Raw genomic sequence first — 22,528 nt, forward strand, 5'->3', positions numbered from 1 at the left:
TATGACCTACTTGCGTTACATATTGTCAGTCTCTAACTCTCATATTTGAGGTTAGCTTCACTACGTACACTTTGTAGTACCCAGAAGCGTGCTACGTTATGAAATAAACAATCAACCTTCTGCAGTGTTTCCACATTAACGGAATTTTTCCTCGGCGCAGGGAAATTCGACTGAAATTTTAGGTGACCATGGAAAAGAGAATATTTATGAAAATATTGAAGATATCCAAGTCAGGTATTAAATTTAACGCCTTTTGAAAGTGTGAAAGGCATTTTCCAAGAACTGGAAACAGTACATGATTATTTATTAACTTTTAAAGTTACTGTAATAACACAATTACTGTTCATCTAATATTAACTGCAGCCTGCGTGGCGGAGTGATTAGCGCATCGCGTACGACGCCAGGGATCCCGGGTTGGAATCCCGGCTTGGGCGTGTGAGTCTCCATTCATCAATTTCATCATATCATCACCCATCCCCATCTTCGCAATTAACCAAAAGTGGCACAAAAAGAGAAGTTAAATAAAGCAAACTAATATTAACTGTCGGGCCTCCCAGATGGCGCAGTGGTATCATCGTCGCCTTGTAGTCAAGTGGTCCCGGGTTCGATACCCGGTGGAGGCACATGGTGGTTCGGAACCCATGTTAAACTGTAGGTCCAGTCCCGATTAGCCTTACTGTGTATAAAGTGGACTTAAAACACCAACTTAACTAATATTAACTGTTGTTATGGATTCTTATATCCTATATTTTCCGCAAACCATACAGTTTGATACATGGGATGCAAGAAGAAGACATCAAAATGTCAACCTCACTTTCACATAGTACACCTCTGGACCACTAGCGTACGCAAGGGGGAACTGATGGGACTGTAGCCCTTCCCAAAATACTGATAAAATCAACCTTAGGAGATGAAAACAGTAAAGAACGAGAAAAATAGGGTAGTGAGCAGTGATGTGCGTTTACGCGTAAACAACGATAGTCTACATTCTACACGTAGACTATTTTATACACGTAGATTACGTAATCTATGTAAACAACATGGCGGAAGGTGATAACTTAACAAAGGGCGCCGTGGAATTAAAAGAAAATTATACTGCGTATCAGTTGCTGATGTGTGTGAAGAACTTTTCATACTCTTTCTTCCAAATTGGAACAATTTCTCACCTAGGAAGAAACCTAATATAGGAAATATTCTAGTGTTTTATGGGGAAAAGACCACTCTTACCTTACTACTGCCATCTGTTGTTGTTTCTTGCATACTATTTATCTTCCATAGTTGGTAATAGAAGAGAAGAGAAATTTTGTTGTAAATAGGGTTCTTTTCATTCCGTTAGGAACCAATATAGTTGAAAATGTCACTTTCATTTCATGAAACCCTTGAAAAATAATTTTAATGCACTTTCATTTTGTCTACGTAGTCTATGTAAACTACAACTATATGTAATCTACGCGTAGATTACGTGTAGACAACGCATGTAGACGTAAACTTATAGTCTACGGCACATCACTGGTAGTGAGTGAATGCACCCCTTAAAATGAACACAATTACCACAATTCCAACTTTTAAAATGAAGGTTAATTTGGAAATTTCGCAGTTGCCTGAAGAGGAAGGAACGATTTTGCACTTTTTTCGTATTCATAAATGCCTTCATAATATTTTTCAGTAGTCGAGCTTTCCTCTCTCTTAAGAAAGAAACTAAAATATACAGGATAAAAGGAGGTATTAAGCAAAGTTCGCTTGAGGTTAGATTTGAATAAATTGCTTCCATGCTGCCATCTAGTGACACAAATTTGATCAAACAAGGTAAACAAACAGTATAGCAAAAGTACACAGAAATTCGAATATGTCGGCGTAAATTAAATAATATAAAAGATAAAACTTACGAACATTTTACTCACTGTTAGGACTGCTTGAAAAGAAAATTAACTGTCTTCATATTTTTGCCAAAGACGCAGAATTATATATTTGATCAATGACCACTGAAATTAGAATTTAACTATGATGAATCGAGGATTCAATTTTAAAAAGTTAACAGTAATAATATAGATCATGCTGTTGATATATTTGTTCTATTATTTTTATCATTCCTATGTTTTTCATAAATATAGGACGTACGCCTTTACGTGATATAACGATCAAATTATCCTAAAGAAAGCCTACGGAGTGGTAGTGTTAATGATTAATTATTGATGGATTTTGTTTTCATTATTTAGCCTCACTTTTCTGCCAGTTTTGGCTAATCGCGACGATGAGGATGAGTGGTGGTGATGAACTTTATGGAGGGACATTCACAAAGAACACTCATGCCCAGGCCGAGATTCGAACCCGTGACTCTTGGCGTCGTAGCGCGCTGAACCATTGGCAATTATGGATGAAAGTGCACAACCATGTTCACACATAATCATAGAAGCGCACAGGATGTTTTAAGGGGGACGGAGTCCAAGAAGAAAATACATTTTGAATTACAAACAAGAAAATGGAGCTAAATGCTATATGTTTTCTCTTCAATAATGGGGGACTACCCCTGTCCCTGCGCCTTCGACGCCAGTGTAGTATATTAGTATAGGCCTATATGTTGGCCAGGAGCCTATATTAGAGGCTAGCTAGGCTATCTGCGAAGCCTGAAAACTAGGGAATAGAATACAGAAGAACAATCTATTATAAATTGTGAATAAAATTACTCATTTCAATTAGATGATGGTGATTCTGGAGTTGGCAACTTGTTTGTCAGGAGTTGGCAACCTGATTCCTTATGAGTTGGAAACCTGATTCCTTATGAGTTGGAAACCTGATTCCTTATGAGTTGGCAACCTGATTTCTTATGAGTTGGCAACCTAGCCGCTGTGTTCATGGCAACGATACTTCCTTGAAGACGCCGATAAGGAGCAAAATGTGTGTGTTCAGTGGCGTGCCCAGGATTTTCGAAAGGGAGGGGTTATATACACTATTTTTGGTAGTCATCCCTATTTTGCCAGCTTTTCCTACATTTGACGTTCTTTTTTTTAGAAATACTAGGCCAAAGGGGGGTTATAAACCCCACCAACCCCCCCTTGGGCACGCCACTGTGTGTGTGTGTATCCATTTATACACGGCGTTCAAGTCCTCCTCCTTCCATAGTCACGTGTCATAGTGAGATAGTCCATATCTTGGACTTAGCATACGCCACTGATGCCGGCGTTATAAATAAGGGTTTAAAAAATTAAAGATAAGGAATAAAATGTAAATTTGGGAACAGAAATTTACTTTGCTCGTGATAATCTCTTGTTCAAGGAATACTAGGAAGAATTTTGAGTGATCGTATGGCGCCATTAAGGTTTCCGGTCTGATTCTGTTAATAAATTTCATCAAATCTTAATTTCTTATCGTCACGATTAGATACAGTGAAAGAAAGCGATGTAAAATTAGAAAATTACAAAAAGATAAGTATATTTAAGAATTGAAGACAAAAATATATGGCTGCAACACTGCTACAATAAATTATCACATTTTGGCAGCCAATGACCATTCACTGACTATGATGGACTTGCCTGTGTGTGCTCATCTTGGAAAGGAATTTTTGAACCACGGTGGAACACACATAGTGAACACGCAGACTCTTTTATATAACGTTCAAGTTCAACGTTCTTGAGTTAGTCATTTCAACAAGTAGCTAACTACAGTTAGTAACCAAAAATGTAACTGTTATTTGTAAACAAGTTACTTGTTGCTTCCAAACATTGGTTGAAGCCATGTACGTCCGGAAGGGGTCCACGCCCCCCACCCCCTCGGAAAATGAAAGTTAACCAAAAATTATTTATGATTTCAGCCACAATAATATGTGTTAATTATTGCATGAACCTGAAAAATTCATATTGAAGTAATGTTCTTGGAGGACGCAACACTATTGGGGGGGGGGGATGTGCCTTGTTTGCCCCCCTGGAAAAATGCCTTGTTTGCCCCTCCCTGGAAAAAATCCTGCGGACGTCTATGGGAAGCCATTAAAAATTTACAATTACGTTGTTTTTCTTGAAAATATATTCAACGCAAACTAATACATAATTCTCCGGGAATTGCATTAAATTGTTAAAGTTTTAAAACAAATATTTTTCAAAGAGAAACTTTGTCACTTGCGTTTTTTATTCACTAAAAAAATAAATCGATTACAACCAGTTTCATTGATTTATTGTATGATTTAGTTTATTTTACTTCGCGTTTTGTGCCTCTTGGCTAATTTGCGAAGATGGGGATGAGTGATGAAATTGATGAATGGACATTCACAAACAACCAAGCCCGAGCGGGATTCGAACCCGGGACCCTTGGCGTCGCAGCGCGATGTGCTAACCGCTCAGCCACAGGGTCCGGCTTACAACCAGTTTCATTGTGGATACTTTGTAATGAGTATTTAAATCAACTAAGGACACTCTTTTATGAACGCAATGCAAAGAAAATAATTACGAAGAATGTTTGGCGCTATAAGGTAATTTTCAATTATTATTATTATTATTTACGAATAGTGGCACTATAGATATAAATTACTCAAGAGATGGCGTTATGAGAAATACTCACAATGCAAGATTTTCTGTTTCTGAGGAACAGTTGCACATTAGCAAACACTAAAACAATTAAAGTTTAGTCACTTAATAATTATTTAGCTGATTGAGTCAATTTAGGCAAATGCACGAAAATAAATCTCCTTACATTTTATTTCATTGCAAACAATTATTGCCTAATTTTGCATTAAAACACTTTCAACTTGTCGGCTCGTAGTAATGTTTACTTAAGTGTGGTCTGATTCAGAGAAAATTGACCATTTTCATCAATATGTGCCTTCCAGTGGTATTCGTATTTACTTCCATTAATTTTCCTGTATGTGGATTTTAGAGTCCTTCAATATTATTACCTTCCATTAGTACTTTTTAAGTGTCTAGTACCTTATTTATTGCATTTTCTTTAGGTTATTTCTCTCTAAATGCTTACATTAATGTTTCTAGTAATGTTAGTAGAAACTAATTTGCCTGTTTAAATGTATTTTAAAACTGTATAGCTTTATAAATGTCTGATTCCGTGTTTTATTTGCATTTTAAGTACTTGTTTCGCTAATTTACTGGCATTTAATACTTATGTATCTATTTTGTAACATTTTAAGTTTGTGTGTCATATTTCGGTAGTCTAAAATGCAGTTGTGGGCCTAGGATTTTCGAATACTTTTGTAGTAGTCGGCCCTCAATTTGCCGCCTTTCCCTGCCTTTGTTTTTACAAATACTGGGACCAAAAGAAAGAGTATGGCCCCACCAACCCCCTCCCCATGAGCGCAGCACTGCTAAAGTGCATAGGATTGCCTTCAACTGTCTAGTTTTCTGCCTTTTAATTCTCTATTTCTGTCACTTTAGCACTTGCATACCTTTTGTCATTTTAAAGAAATGTTTGTACTTGTAAGATTATAATGAAACAGTTTGGTGAGACAATATATAGACACACACAAAATTGCTCAAGGTTCTAATAGACACTTTCTTTACACAAATATTTCTGCGCATAATGAAATTATCACATTTTAGGACGATCTTTCTGTCTACTGGCTCACATCGCTTTTTCTGCAGTCTTCGGCCAAAGATGTGCCGACACACATTTTAGGTTAATGTAATCCCAACAACCAAGTCACAGAATATAAACCTATCTGTTTATACACGGCTTCGCTTCTCAAACCATTCAGCCATCTTGACAGTCGTGATAGATTCGCACAGTGTATTTCTGTTGCTCAAACATCAACCTTAAAGATGCAATACTGTAGACATAACTTCAGAGCGTGATAACATCAGCTTGACGAAGCATGAAATGTCAGAAATTTGTCAGTGGTGCCAGATCCTAGCCCAATAATGCTTCTTGCACGTCATTGCTATCGGCATGCAGCTCCGTTACGGGCCAACTCCGCCTTGCATTGCCAGTGAAAGTGACCCTTAGGGAATCCACCGGGAGGCGAGGATGCATCCAAAAACAGGTCATGAATGGGATTGACTTGTAGCCTCTCGTCACGATCGTCGGGAGGCGGAAAGTGAAAGGGCGATTGGCGTGGTATGCAGAAATGTGTGGAAGACCCTGAAATGGAAGAAGCAAGTCATACACACGAGGAACTGAAGGGTATTGGAGTCAGGATTATTATTTTTTGTTGAAGGATTGGTTCTTGTATTTTTAGATCGTTCCGTGGGAACTTGTTGATGAATCTTTTTCCCGTGGCCTTGGGGTAACGGAAAAGCGTTGGCCTTGGATTTTACAGTTAGGTGAGACATGTTCTTCAGCGCAATGGGGTTACAGAAGAGTTAGATGCAGAAATTTCGTACCTTTTTATAGGTAGAGCTCAGATTTGCATACAAAGGTAAAGCCGTATTTTTTGCTTCACGCCGTACCATTATAAAAGGGGCGTGACATCAGGGCTCCACACAATCTCGACCACGGTCAGAATGGCGGTAATAATAATAATACATTTCTTGATTAAGCGGGCGAGATTCAGCCTACAGGCTTCTTTGCCACCTAACCCTTGTCCATATAATGCGACATACATGATAAACTGCAGATGGATCAGTAAGCCACAAGTAAAGTAATACATACCGGGTGCCCAGAATTAAAGTTACCCAACTCAGAGCCCTCTGTAGCCTGTTTGAGGCATCGTAGAACTGAAATTTGGTGAATCCACTATGCAGACCATGGGGAAGAGGATGGCGATAAATAAAGTTCAATTTTCCGCCACCAGGTTGAAATGTGGCGCTGTACTTCCATGATGGGTGGTACAAATAATCACGTTAAGTGATTTAGCTGAGTTATTAATTAAAAGGACATTTGTTAGTGGCTGGAAGTTGCAAGAAAATAATCTCTCGTTTATTGCAAGATTGCAAGGTAAAGGCAAATCCATAACCAATTGGAGCAGTTTATGTCATTATTACAACCCATCATGGAAGTACAGAGCCACATTTCAACCTGGTGGCGGAAAATTGAACTATTTTTATCGCCATCCTCTTTCCCATGGTCTGCATAGTGGATTCGCCAAATTTCAGAGTAATACAATGCCTCAAACAGACTACAGAGGGCTCTGAGTTGGGTAACTTTAATTCTGGCCACTCGGTATATACTTTTAAGCGATACACAAAATTAAATGAATGCACAAAGTGTTTAACTTCAAATACAAAGACAAAATAATAAGTAATAATAAAAATACATTTTAACATGGTAACTTGATACCTTCAAAATGTGTCGCTACTCTGCCATTGTTCCATTAACAGTAAACTTTACCTCTGAAACTTACGGGGTTGTTTATGCATGCGACGTTCGCAGGCAATGCATTCCATGCTATGGGAGCCGAAAAGGAGAAAGATGATTTGTAGGCCGTGGTTGAATGATGGGTTAAATTGAAATTGTTCCGCTTACGGGTAGCATATTCATGGATATCAGTACGAGCGTGCATATTTATAACAGGTACTGCGGTTTATCTTTTGCTAATATACCGCGGTGAAGTGATCAGCGCCACGCTACGCATCCTGAAATACCCCCTTCCCTGCAATGCGCTGTGTGGGTTGCCTAACTTTACGGCGATGAGCCGACTTCAACAGCAACTTTTCAAATAGAAAGTTCTTCTATCACCGGAAGGGGATATTTCGGGCAGTAGTGTCCCATTTTTATTGCATGTGAGTGTACATAAATCTAGATATTTAAAGGCAAGATAGGTGATCGCTATCCATCTTTACTATTACACAATTTGATTTTTGGGTTCGGGCATGTTCTGTGGGTCCGTTGGGGGGGGGGGGGGCAAATGCACCGTTCGACTTAATCCATCCATGCACATTTTTCGCAGATCTAAGACCTACCAAAACAGCTTGAATCTTGTTAGTTCTTAATAAGGTGGAATTTACACAGGTGGACCCGCCAGTTACAAAATGTGATGTGAGAATAAACGCTCCTGGTGGCGTACCCAGAGGAGCTGGGAGGGGATAAACCCTTTTCTATTAGTTTCATTAAAGAATAGCCATCTACATCTCTATATTAGGCCTCCTCGATGGCGCAGTGATATTGTCGCCGCCTTGTAATCAAGGGTTCGATATCCGGTGGAGGCACAAGTGGTTCGGATCCCACTTTAAACTGTAGGTCCAGTCCCGATTAGCCTTACTGTGCATAAAGTGGACTTAAAACACCAATTCAATAAATAACAGGAAGAAATATATTAATCGCTTCTTCCTACATTTATACATTTTTGAATTAATTGTATCTGGTAACAATTCCGCCGCAGAAGGTTCTGAATTCGAACCCCGGCCATCATCAATCATCCCTAACGTCGCGATTAGCCATTAGTGGAGAAAAGGAACGTTAAATATTGACAATATAAAGCATACACTCCATAATATTTAGGGATATACTAATGATTCATGCCCTTCCTAAGGATCCCGGTTATGGATATTTCAGTGTTGCCTTCATTCTCTACTTCCCGTCATTGACCTTTTGAGCGAAGACTTGGAAATGTTATACTGGAAGTTTGGGAAAAGAAAGTGTTTCTCAAGCCTTTCGTTCTCCGCAGGATGTAATTGGATATGGAGGAAAATCATTAATGATTCCTTACGGCCTTCATAACTGGCTGTGAGAATTTCCGTTACTATTCCACCCCCTCCCACCCAGTAAAAAATTTAAATCAAAATAAGAACCCTGTACTTAAGTACTCCTCTGAAAAATGTTTCTGCATTACCTCCATGCCATAGTAATTAGCACGCAGCGGCAGGGATACGGGTTCGAATCCCGGCATGGATGTTTTTTGTGAGTGTCTCTTCATCAATTTCATCATCACCCATCTTCACGATTAGCCAATAGTGGCAGAATAGCGGCGAATAATAGCCAATCAGGTGGAGGGGTATTCTCATTTCTGCAATGAAATTGCCATTTCAGAGAAACCTCTGACATTTAGTGCAGAACATTTTCATAATAAAGCACTCATTAACATTACACGTTCGCCGACAAATCTTGGAATAATTCCGATATAATTATATATTCCAATATCAGAGGATGAATTTCTAATTCCTAGTACTGAAATTTCAGGATTCGGGATTCGGCACTATAATAATTTGCAAGACGATTAAAATGTGAGATTATATTTCTTTCCCTCGCTTACCAGTTGAAATTAGTTTTCATCTACTTCACATGAGAGCCATTGTACTTCCGATGTATATTCTTAATACTTGAGTGGGTGTAAAGTTGCAAGGAAACAATCTTCATAGCAATAGCTTGGCCACTTATTTACTTCACAATTGTGCTCCATCTGTTGACAGGAAATTGAGAATAATGTGTTTTAGATACTGTGTTATAAATAAGTGGACAATGAAAGTTTATTTTTCATTATTTATTGTTATTTGGCTACTACTATTCCCAAAATATTTCGTGGGGAGAGTTGAACCTCCAAATCCACACTCGCTACGCCCTTGGAACACTGGCGTGCGCAGGATGTTATTTCGGAGGAGGTTGGAATCGTATTGGTGAATATTACATAACTGCGTTCCTTTGGGGGGGATACACAATAAATTATGTCATAGTTACTAGAGATGAACGATACCCTTACCGATTATCACAGATTATCCATGCTTGAAAATTATAATAATAAAAAAGTTGTTCAAAGTTATGACTAATATTAGTTTGTAAGTAAATATTTCCAATTATAGGCATTAATTTATTAAAAGTCTTGCTTTAAAATAGTCAAGAATTGAACAAGAATATTAAAATACCTCGTATGTAATCACAAAATACGGTTTTCCCACACAATATTGGTGCAAAAGTATTGTAAACTTGGAATTTTGCATAATTTCCGCAAAATTGCCTCGCTGCATTTTTGCGGATCCCGAAAAAGTAGGCTATAGGTCGATATCGGTGAATAACATCAAACCGATACTTTTCCGATACAGATACCATTGGTTAAAATATGTTCAAAAATAGAAATGGTAATCCGTTAAAGGGTGTTTTCAGTTGCAACTTTATTTATTTTTTTGAAATTTTTGAATTCCTTAAAATTTCGGGAAGAGCTGTAGTCCCACCAGCTTCTCCCCTGGGTACGCCAGTGCCTGAATATGATATACAGCCTTCCTTTCACGCCATGACACGAGATGTCACCGTTTTGGTTGCAAAATATTTCATCCCACGAAATGTTTGCATCAAAAGAGGCGAATACTCAAGAGCTGTACGTAATGTAAAGTGAACACGTCACTAATTAACCTATCTTTCGTTTACGATCAAAATCTGACAGACAAGTGGCAGTTTCAGGCACATCCAAGCGACATGTACAAAAAGAAACAAATAAGACACGTTTTGCAACGCCTAAAGACTCACGGCAGAAGCAAAAAACAGATGAGCATCGCAGATCGACCAAGAACATTACAACACATCTCCCATAATGCCCCGCGGGAACTAAGAGACGATCGGGAAAGAAGTCCAGAACAAACACACACAAAAAAAGAACATTTTGTTCCCACAAGAGTAAAAGCACACACAACGAAAATGGCCGTCCTAAATTAGGTTTGTCAGCTTTACCGGAAGATAAGTTTTCTCTTTTTTCTGTACCTTACGTAAGCGCCATCTTGTTTTGGTCGTGAGAAAATCTCATGGAATCGACCGGGGAACAGGAGATTTTGATTGAGGTAGGGGGATTTTCTCTCAGCATTGAAGACTTGAAGAATTTCCTAGCTTGGCAGGCCTTATTCCCTCATATCCCTCCATTCTCCATGACTTTCGCTCTCTCTCTACAGTGCACAAAGGAAGAATTCTCAGGAAATCGCTTGCACTTTCGTCATTCATTTGTTTATATGTTTATAAGGAGGAGGGAAACATTGTACAGTGTAAGCAGGTCGTTCATCTCGGTTTAGTTTTTATCCTCAATCGGGGGTACACTCAACTTACTTCGTAGTGCTTCTTTATACAGCAACATTGTACAGTGTAAGCAGGTCGTTCATCTCGGTTTAGTTTTTATCCTCAGTCGGGGGTACACTCAACTTACTTCGTAGTGCTTCTTTATACAGCGTTTTTGTCCGATGTTGGTCAAATCGCGCCTTGTACAAAAATAGTATTTAAGAAAGTAAACTGTGGTACTACTAAGGCGAGTGTACAGTGGGATCCATGATTATTATCGTGAAAATTGTCCATCACCATATTCGTGCACTTAATTTGACCCAATAAGAGCTTCAAGAATTAAAATAAAACTCAAAACAAGCTGTTGACAACTTCTGCACCAGCATACATAAAGATCCATTGCTTAAAAACTCGCGCACTACGGACCATAGAAGTAAGAGAAAAATTGATGAATATAGTCATGGACGATTTGCACGGTAATACTCATGGATCCCACTGTACGTACAGACTAGAACAAACAAACAGGAAGAAAATTACTAGATATAGAGGAAAGGAAGAAGAAGAAAGAAAGAGACTAAGCAGTGGAACAAACTGGCCAAAAACTTGCCTAAATAGTTGAGGGCCAATAACTGAGAACATTGCACAGTGACTTGTGGGAGAAGGGAGGCATTTTCTGCCTCCTCCCCTCCCAAACTTCCTTAAGGGGTGTGTTTATATATTATACATCACTGGCAGAGACAATACAACATGGGTAAAGACAGCAGGAGCGAAAAATTAGGGAAAACAGGGCTGGCTCGGTAGCTCATAAGTTCGAGTTCTGGTCGAGCTTGCATTTCTCGATTAAATAAAACATCGTGTATGCCAATCTTGCTCCCTTCCGAAAATAATTTCAAGTTGGTGATAGCAAATGTAGCATAAGAATTTTAGAATGGTGTAAAGGTAAATTTGGCGCCAAAGTGGTTGGAAATTCTTCATTGATGAAAGACTTTTTAAGCTCGGGTGCCACGAGGAGTTTGGGGGAACTTGGGAAATCATTACTTCCAGTCACTATTTAGTGACTAGGCAGAGGGGCAGTCATTTACCATATAAAATGCATGTTTCCCATTAAAGCACAATTTATCTTGTTGCTGGGTGGATGCTAGGGGACACTAGCCAATGAGGGGCAACGCCCCGCCCTGGCGTCGTTATTGTCAATGTGGGTTATATTCAACTCTAAGAGAACAATATGTAATTATAATCAATATATGTATTAATTAATTATAATTAAACCAGAAAAATATCTTGCCATTTACTTACATCAACTTGAACATTTGCACTTCTGTCCCCAACTTTGCCAGTGGCGTATTCTCTGTGTTACTGAGTTTACCGCCGCTAAACCAACTATTTTTCATATCCTCTTATACATTTAGCTTCATTATATGTGTAATTGCTCATTATATATTATGCAAAGTATGAAAACATGCTTTTAATCCAGAATTTAAGTAAATTATTTAAAGAACTTGGGATATTTCGCTTGATACAGGTCCAATTTTAGGTAAAAGGAAGATTTTTTTTGAAAAATGTAGAAATTTCTGGAAAAATTGAAGTTTTCGGACGTCTGTTTTTGTTTCATTTGCATGCATGGATTGGTGTTTTATTTCTATTACATATAATTAATGTAGATGGGGTGTATAAGAAGTATATACAATAAATATGAATCGTTGCGGTAAACAATGTCAAATTTTCAGAATACGCCACTGAACTTTGCCCATTAATTGAATTTCAAAATGGAGACAGCGTCTTGTTAATCATCTCCAATCGTGTTTCTTGCAGCGAAGTCTAGAGCAGCACTATTCTCTGTTTGTTTTAGATCGAAGTCATTATTAACAAATCCACATGATTTCTGGTAAATCCTATTGATTGTTCGAATGGTATTTCCGCGTAGGAAAATAGTGCATGTAAGGAAGCTATACCCCTCCAGATAGCTGCTATATTTGAATTGTAGGACTTTATATTATGAATTGTAGAGATATGACCAATACAGGGTGTTCATAAAATCCCGGTACCATTCCAAGCTATGTTCTTTTGTAATGGTACCGATCTTTATTAACACCCTGTATATCCATGGGCAAAAATAACACCGAAACTAACACACAGGACAGGAACTATTTTCCAGATGTCACGTGGTCTTGTTTACAATATAACCGTTCTCACAGTGGGTTGAGAATAGATAATGTAATGGATGCGGTCATGGAAGCGCGCGTAAATAACTCTAGTAACGTTATTTTGCAGTCAACGACAACTTTGCTCATAAAACATACTAAACTCTCAGCTAAATCTTGTCCTCGTAGCCCCTAACAATTCCGCTTAGGTAATGCATGTGTGATTAGGTTGGGAGGGCCAGGTTTAGAGATTTTAGCATTTAGTTCTTGACGTTTGGTGAAAGCTAGGTGTGCACCGCACCAGACTTTCAGATATTGTAGTGGTAACATTGTCATCTTGTAATCAAAGAGTGAGCATGTGTCCACGAGCACTTGATAAGTTTTACTAACACTGGGTTCTCCGAAACAAAATTTTGCAAATAACTACGTATATACCTACCAAACGATTACATTACATTTGCAGGTAAAGAACAAAGTATTCAATATTAACATTAGTTGTACATCTTCGTGCGCTGCTGATTTTCCAGATATGAAACAGAATAACTCAATGCAATACCTTTTCAATAAACATAGCATTCTGCAAGTAATATTTGAACACCTACACTATAGCTTTACAGAATTGATGGTTATTTATGTAAGAATTCTATATTATTAAGCTGCTGCCATCTGTTGGCGATAAAAGTAATTTTCTTCTTAATTCTATCGGCAAAAACGTTAAGTTGCGTCAGCAAGGATTGGTTAGCTGACTTACAAGTAGATTTATCAACCAAAGGATTTGAGCTGGAGTACCTGTCAAGGATCCGTTGCATTTGTACTTTTATATAATCATTATCCATTCTCGTCGTTCCGATTGATCCGAAGAGGCAGAGAAGTGACGTCAAATAACACAAAACCTAACACTTATAGTGGTAATGATAGAACTGTACTTACTCGGGCAACTTTGCAGCAGGATTTTATGCTTTCTGCTTTATGCACAGATATAGTAATCGACACGAACCTTACAGTTTAAAGTGCTATCAGAAGCACCACGTGCCTCGACATGGTACCAAACTCGGGACCCCTTGACTACAAGGTGACTACGTACGTAACCGCTAAACCATCGGTGAGCCTTGTAACTACTTCGAGATATGTAATCTGTACTTACGTTTTTGTTATTCGTTTCAATAAGTATGTTTTACAATCAGAGTTGTAGTTGAATGCAAAATAACGTTAGCAGAGTTATTTACGCGTACTTCCATGATTGCATCCATTACATTATATATTCCGCACCCACTGTTAGAACAAGTATAATGTTAACAAAACTACGTGATTTCTGAAAAATAGTTCCTTTGCTATGTGTAAGTTTCGATGTTATTTTTGGCCATGGATACATTTGTCTCTCTACATTTCATAATATAAGGTCCATAAGTACAGTAACGGACATTTCTGGGTTGCAATTATCCCATTGATGCTCAATGGGGTTGTCACAATCTAGAAGTACCTGTAATTTGGAGACTCGACACGAGATCGAAATTTTAGCTTCGAGATCGAGATATCGAACGACAACGCGATGTGGATTTTCGATTCGAGATAAGACTTCTGACACGGGCAAACCCGGATCGTCATCTACTCATCTCTACACATACGTATACATCGACACTAAATAACTTCAGAAACATTTTGAAAACTGGCGTGAGAATGCATATGGAGTAGTAGTAAGTTAAATTTTAAAAATATTGTCATTGTATTTTAAGGTTACCAGATCATCTAAGAAAATAATTGATTGATTGATTTTTTGTTTATTGTATTTCATCGCATAATCGGCGCGTCAGAAAACGAAACCAATGATAGAGAATCTTCGGACACAGAAGATTAAGGCAGCCACCGTGGAGGAGTGGTTAGCACATCGAGCTACGACGCCAGGGGTCCCGGGTTCGAATCCCGGCCTGGGCATGGATATTTGTGAGTGTCCATTCATCAATTTCATGACATGATCACTCATCCCCATCTTTGCAAATTTGCTAAAAGTGGCACAAAAATCGAAGTAAAATCAAGAAAATCAATGAAACAGAAGATTAAATTTTGCAAGTTTGTATTTCGAAACATTGTAGTAAATTTTCTCAAGTGTAATATTTCGACTATAATGAACAAATCAATAACATCTGATGTTTTTAATTTATTTCCAGACGGATAAAATGTTTGCTAATCTGTCACTAAGTTTCGTACGTCAATTTGGACTATATTTAATTTTAACGTATCTTCACGAGTATTCTGGGCAACCTAAAAGAAACAGTTTAGTAATAAATTATTTTTAAGTAGGCATACCGGTAATACTGCTACATTTTTTAAAGAAAGAAAAGCTTCACGTAATAGGCGTACTCCATTTTTTTTTTGCAGAAGAAAGGCATAAAATCTGTGACAATTATTTTACTTCGCTATTCTGCTACTCTTGGCTAATCGTGAAGATGAAGATGAGTGATGATATGATGAAACTGATGAAGGGACACTCACGAAGAATATCCATGCCCAGGACGGGATTCGAACACGGAACCCCTGGCGTCGTAGCACGCTGTGCTAACCAGAGAGATCTACGAATTTTACAATACCACTGAGAAAGTACATTATACGAACCCAAATTAATGAAGAAAATCAGTGTTCTTTTTAAAAAAGAAAACACGATTTCACTTCATTGTGAAAATCTACAAAAATACGAAATTTGAAAAGTATGAATTATTAACGATCACGGACCAAGTGTATGAGCACGACTGTGTACAAGGGGACATCCGATTGGTTTAGTAGACATTTTGTAATTGCATTAATTGAAAACAATGTTTGATCAGATCACAATATTACTTGAAATTGTTTCTAAAATGCAACTTGTAGTCCACAGACATAATGGATAGCATTATATTCTTCGAGTAGAATAATATAATTTTGTTCATAACTTCAAAATAACTAAGTCTTTATTAAGAATAAACTATAAAATTGTATTGAATCGTATAAATTATCAAACTTACTGGAAATGCACGTATATATTTCGACAGATAATTTGTAAAAATTGAAAATAAGAATGTACATGATGGAATATTGTATTGTGATTGATAATTGACCTGTTTACAATTAGTGAATAACATCGATATTCATTAGTTACTACTAAGATTCCAAGCGTTTATAAGTTAGTTCACAGACTATTGAAAGTTTGACATCGTTTTATGTTCACTTTATGCACAGACAGACTAATCGGGACTGGATCTACAATTTTGACTGATTGGTTGATTTTGTTAACTTCGCGTTTCTACCAGTTTTGGCTGATCGCGAAGATAAGGATGAATGGTGATAAGGTGAGATGGATAAGGGGATAATCACAACGACACAACAGCATTATCCTGGCTGCAGGTTCTAGCAACAGTCTGCTAAATGCAGTGCAGGGTGTTTTACGAGGAAGTGAGGTTGACAGTTGGGTGTCTCTGGAAAGGGTCACGCCATACAACCCTGGATCTGCAATTTGAAATTGGATGCGAACCACTATATGCCTCCATCGGGTATCGAACCCGAACCCCTTGATTACAAGAGCGATGACGTTACCAGAACGACTGAAATTTGAAGCCCTGTCTTTGGGTCCAACTATGGGGTGTAAATTAGAGATGCGAGATATACTTACTGAATACTCAGTTAGCACACTTCCTTATCCTTATCTAGCAAAGAATGAAGACGCTGAGTCTAAAACAATCTCACAGCATCCGATACGAACAGCATAATCCTCACACACTCAAGCACACGAGCGAAATGTGGCTGTGAGAATTTTTTTCAGCTGCACCGGGGCATTTCCCCCCTCCCCCGTCGGTTTATCCATCCCTCCCCTTTCCCCCCGGCGCAACCTCCTTACCATAAGAATCTTGTACCTCAGGCAGCGACGATGATACTTTCACTTTCTTGAAGCACCCGAGGTTCTATGGATGGTGAGAGAGCGAGAGGTGATCGTCTGAGGAACTGTGTAACCTTGTTACACCGTAACACGCTTAGCACCAACTGCCCGAACCTCCCCGATGGCGTAGTGGTAGCGTCGTCGCCTTGTAATCAGTGGTGTGCCGTAGACTATAAGTTTACGTCTACACGTAATCTAGATTACATAGGGTTGTAGTTTACATAGACTACGTAGACAATCTAAAGTGCATTAAAATTAATTTTCAAGAGTTTCATGAAAGGAAAGTGACATTTTCAACTATATTGGTTCCTAACGAACTGACAAGAATCTTATTTACAATAAAATTATTCTTCTCTTCTCTCATCAACTATGGAAGAAGATAAATAGTATGCAAAAAACAACAACAGATGGCAGTCGTGAGGCAAGAGTGGTCATTTCCCCATAAAGCACTAGAATATTTCCTATATTAGGTTTCTTCCTAGGTGAGAAATTGTTCGAATTGGAAGAAAGAGTATGAAAAGTTCCCCTCACACATCAGCAACTGATACGCAGTATAATTTTGTTTTACTTCCACGGCGCCCTTTGCTAAGTTATCACCTTTCGCCATGTTGTTTACATAGATTACGTAATCTACGTGTATAAAATAGTCTACGTGTAGAATGTAGACTATCGTTGTTTACGCGTAGACGCACATCACTGCTTGTAATCAACAGGTTCGATACCCGATGGAGGCACATAGTGGTTAGGATCGCCCTAAACCGTAGGTCCAGTCCCGATTAGCCTTACTGTGCATAAAGTGGACTTAAAACACCAAATCAATCAAACCAACTGCACCTACGTAGACGCAGCAAATGTATGGCTCTACGAAGAGGTGAAGGTGTTGTGATCTTCTAGATGCTTGGTATTAGGTTTCCAGAAAACGATGTATGCTGGTCTCTTTATATCGTTTTCAAATCAGTAACAGCTTAGGGCCTCTCCCATGGCGCAGTGGTAGCGTCATTGCCTTGTAATCAAGGGGTCTCGGGTTCGATACCCGGTGGAGGCACAAGTGGTTCGGATTCCACTTTAAACTGTAGGTCCAGTCCCGATTAGCCTTACTGTGCATAAAGTGGACTTAAAACACCAACTCAAAGCAAACTCAGTAACAGCTTAGGAAGAGTACCCCTTGAGTCGAATCTATGGCTTTTCCCAGGGAGAGGCACAAAATATGACTTTACTGCAACAGTGGAAATACAGTAAAACCTCGTTAATCCGGACTAATGGGGGGGTAAGTTGACTGGTTTAACGAAAGTCCGCATTAACTGAAATAAGCTAAAAGAACAGTAGAAACTGCATTAAAACTCCATTTATAGCAACAAAACATGTTTATTATGGTGTATTTAAAGGGCATAGGCCTAAATACACTATACAGTACAGTAAAATGTAAGGCAATACTGTGGAGCAATATGACGAATGCGATTGTTGACTTCTAGCCACATTTATAACCTTGCATTCTGATTTTTTCTTCCCTTTGCCTGTTCGGATTAACGAGGTTTTACTGTATAATGAAGGAACAGAGGTCATGTACAGTCAGCGGCATTAAAGATGAGACACTTAGATCCTAAAATACTCGCTTTCCTCTTCGACGGATTTTAAAAGTAAATTTTCAACTTCAACCATCGCCGTGGAGTTAGGCAACACACATAACGCCTTGGGAAGCGAGTACTTCAGGACATACATGTCCCATTTCTATTGCCGCTGACTGTACCCTTATATTAGATCAATTACTATGTCTCGCTATTTTATAAAGCTTGACAAGATTTCTTTTAGGTCCATTTTGTACTCGGATAATCTGGCGTCCAGCATAAAGCAGGGTTGTTACAGGTCCAGGAATTTTAAATAAATTCAATTCCGGTCCAGGAGAGAAAATCAGCAAGCGTAAATGGGTTTTCTGGACCGTAAAGAACCTTTTTATCTGTTAAGTATTTCAATTCGGTCCAGGAACCTTTTTCCGAGAATGAATTTAAATTCGGTCCAGAAATATTTTCTTAATGAAACAATACGCAACTTGGACCGAATTCAAATTTTGCTAGAAAAAATATTCCGGTCCTACAGCGAAACCCAATAGAACCCATTAAAATTTATGGGTTTCCCTACCTTGAACAACCCTGGCTTAAAGTAGAATGCGAAACAATGCTCAATGTACCTCCACCGGGAATCAAACAGGGGACCTCTTGATCACATGGCGACATCATTAACAGTCTTGTGATATAGAGGCTCTACGTACTTGTGCAACAGTGATTAAAAATTGGAAAAGGGAACTTAAGAATTAACATATAAAATTTTCAAAAACGTCGGAAAGATCTGACCTTAGAAAATACTTCCACGCTGTTTGAATTCAGAGTAATTTCTATGATATACTTTGAGTACATCAATGAGTGTCCAATTCTGTTTGTGGTGTGTACTCAGCATTTTGGAGATCCAGTCATTATTACCAAATGTGTGCTATATGTTATTCGAACGTTTTTTGTTTGTTGGGCAATCGACACAGTCAATTTTCGTAATACTTAGCCATTCCTTCTGGGAGAGGCACGAGCCCCGTGCCCCTCTTGTTAATCGCCAATCTCAAGTATCCAGCTTCCACATCGAGAAAAGTGAAGCTCGGATTCCTTGCACATATTTTTACCTTTCTGGCTTAAGAATACGCTATTTAAGTTCCAAAAACAGTCAAAGTTAGCATTTTTCAAGCTTTTATTAGTTGGAGAACAGTAAAACTTCTTAAATACTTCTTCAAAAGAAAGGTGTACGACATGAATTGCACCAACTTACAAAAACGCCATCACCGACTGACTGACTTGCATCCAAAAAAACTTTTTTATACAACGTTTTTGTCACTTTACTTTCCGCCATGGGTTCCGGGTTCGAATCTTGGTATGGGTGTTCTTTGTAAGTGCCCCTTCATGAATTTCATCATGTCACCTCTAACTCTCATCTACGCGATTAGCCAAAAGTTGCAAAATGCGCAGTAAAATAATCAAAATCAATCAGCCACTTTACCTACGTCTCACAAACAAGTTATTATATGTACATCATATGTTGCGTCTAAAGTTAATATGTTGCTGAGAACTATTGGCTTTCACATAATCACACGGAAAAGTACCGATTTAGCCCGCACGAAACAGTAAAAGTCTAATTCTTGAAAGTATGAAGCTGAAACTTCTGAAATTTTAACGCAGCAATATTGTGGTGAAAAAAATAGCCTAGCCTCTTCCTCCAGGCCATGCTAAATCACGCATTATACCTTAAAACTTGTATTACTAAACTGTAACATAAGCGCTGTTCTGAAACTCCTCTGAGAAGTTCGTTTCTTTATCGTCAAAAAATGTAATATGGTTGGTTTTAAAAATGGTACAATTTGACCAGAAAAGCACTATGCTCATTTCAAATTGATTTCTCGAGGAACGAACTGAAACAAGAGCGTGAAAATATCCTTCCGAAAAGAATTGCTCTACATTCTCACTTTCAACGGTACCGTCTCGGCCCATTACGAATTATGACCGTCCTACGCCTATGGGTCAAGGACCATGGCGAGAAGAACGTGACTGCAGATCGTAGCTTCTTGGCTCGACCGCAAGATGGCAGCGTGGGCGGGTCAAACTTTCATTGATGCAAGTGCACCATCTGCACTGCTCACAGGTCAAAGTTCGCCCCGCAAGACTTCCAGAGAAGATGGCTCGTTGTGCAACCGTGATCTGCGAGGAATTTTGATTGGCGACACAGTTTACTCACCAACATATATTTTAGAACTGATTCTTATTGTGAAATTCCAACGGTTGTGAATGTTTGAATGTCCATTGTAGCAGAACAGTGGGACAAGACGGGAAACATTGCTCTGGGACAAATTGGCCCATCTTGGAGGAGAAGGGGGAGTTGAACGAGTGTGAGAAGATCGTGTTAATCTTAAGATGGCGTCCTCGTTTCAAAAGAATGAACTTTGTCGCAACGTAGTGCACAAATTATACTTCTTGCACGTTTCCTGTCAAATTTTGAACATGAAGCAATCTGGAACACGAAATGTCAACTCAGAATAGTAGCAGCATTAACGCGCAAAGGAATACTGTATAGGTAATTGTGTACCACAATGGGGAGAATATGATTTGTTTTTTAAGTACCCTATCCTATATTGTCTCATCTTTCTCTACATTCGATGTGTTTATAAAGGTGGCCTGAATGTCGCCTCTGAGCACGCCGCTGTTTAAAGAAGGATGTTTTGTGACAGGAGCTAGCTGAAATTTAGTAAGCTAAGTGGAGTAAGCTAAATTTAATGAACATAAAGAAAGAGGAAGATTGAGATCTTGCAGGCGTTATTATTTTATTAATTGGTACGCCAAGAATTCGTTCGGTGGCTTGTACAAATGAAAAAATTAATCCTAATGTTTGGCGAGTAAAAATCAAACTTCTTAAGAAATGAATATACGTAGTATTTGACTTTTTAAAACGTGCATGAACTTGCTTAAAAAAATGATAAATGATAAAATATAGGATGCGACAGACAATGTGAAACAGATTGTATTTCACTGCAATTGCAGTGTGGCCAGGTAAGAAATATAGATCAAGTGTAAGCCCAACACGTGATAGTCTTTAGCCAGTTTTTACACAGTTATATGGTCTTGGATTTCGAGAATGAATGGCAAGATATCGTAAGATTATTGTAATCCCTGCAGTGAACACTGAGAAATTGAACCACCGGTACTATTTGAAAGAAAGCGAAAGTTATTTTTCGACATGCATAATTTCTCATACGTTCTGCAACAAGGAAGAAGCTTCGACTAGAAAGATCTTAATAGGAACGTTTGCCAAACTTTCACTGCGACGTCCGCCGACATATTGCATCGTGTTAAGTGAAAGAGAGGCTGAACAACGGACGTCTTCATGCTGAACAGGATTTACAGGCAGGAGGGGGGGCAAGGACAGAAAGTAGCTTTGGGGAAGCACAATATCAAAGCCTCTAATGGTAGCGTCAAATCGCCTTCTGCGTCGTGACTTCTCGACACTAGAGTTTGTGAACGACGCGTGATATTGGCGTTGAAGAGAGGAGGTAGTTGAAGTTCGGTGAAAACTAGAGCGGTGACGTAGTTGGAAGCGAGGTTTCCGAGATGACGTGTGGATTTGTCATGAATGAAGCTGGTGTCCAACTACTCTGTGTATGGAATGATGGCACTTCGTAAGTTTCTGTCCTGTCATTGGAAACTGAGAGAAGCATAGTGGAATCAAAAGAAGGTGAATTTTGAGGTCTGCACCAACGAAACCGTGACGATCCGTAATAGAGCTTGCTCTACGAGTTTCTATATCGTCGCTTTCAGCAGTAGTATGCCTTCCTTCTCTTCCGGTTTTCTAATGCCGTTGTCATTCAATAAGCAGGTTCATCACTGCAGTCTCCAAGTTTTCTTGCCTTACACTTCATAATAGCATAGAAACCGCTTAACCTAAGCTTATCAGCTGTTATCTTCTTCCACGTATCTGATGCATCTTTTAACTAATGATGGGCACAGAATCCGGATAACGGATATATATCCGGATAACAAATTATCCGAATTTGGCCATCTCTACTTTTAACAGGCAATTCCATAGCCAGTGTCCCAGCCAATTGCTTTCCTCC

General features: G+C 38.7%; 1 protein-coding gene across 3 annotated transcripts in view; it reads right to left on the bottom strand.

Moving 5' to 3' along the window:
- LOC145979458 (uncharacterized) overlaps positions 1–22,528 on the bottom strand; it is a 111,461-nt gene that overhangs the window by 35,275 nt on the left and 53,658 nt on the right. The window contains exon 1 of one of the 3 annotated variants that reach the window (XM_083112363.1): positions 16,627–16,738. The exons of the other annotated variants lie outside the window; for them this stretch is intronic. The gene's annotated coding sequence lies outside the window, so the exon portion shown is untranslated. Of the gene's footprint in view, positions 1–16,626; positions 16,739–22,528 lie in introns of those variants that run through there. 3 annotated transcript variants of the gene reach the window in all.

The sequence above is a fragment of the Lepisma saccharinum genome, chromosome 26 (genome assembly GCF_977018435.1).
Source record: "Lepisma saccharinum chromosome 26, izLepSacc3.1, whole genome shotgun sequence".
NCBI classification, from domain to species: domain Eukaryota; kingdom Metazoa; phylum Arthropoda; class Insecta; order Zygentoma; family Lepismatidae; genus Lepisma; species Lepisma saccharinum.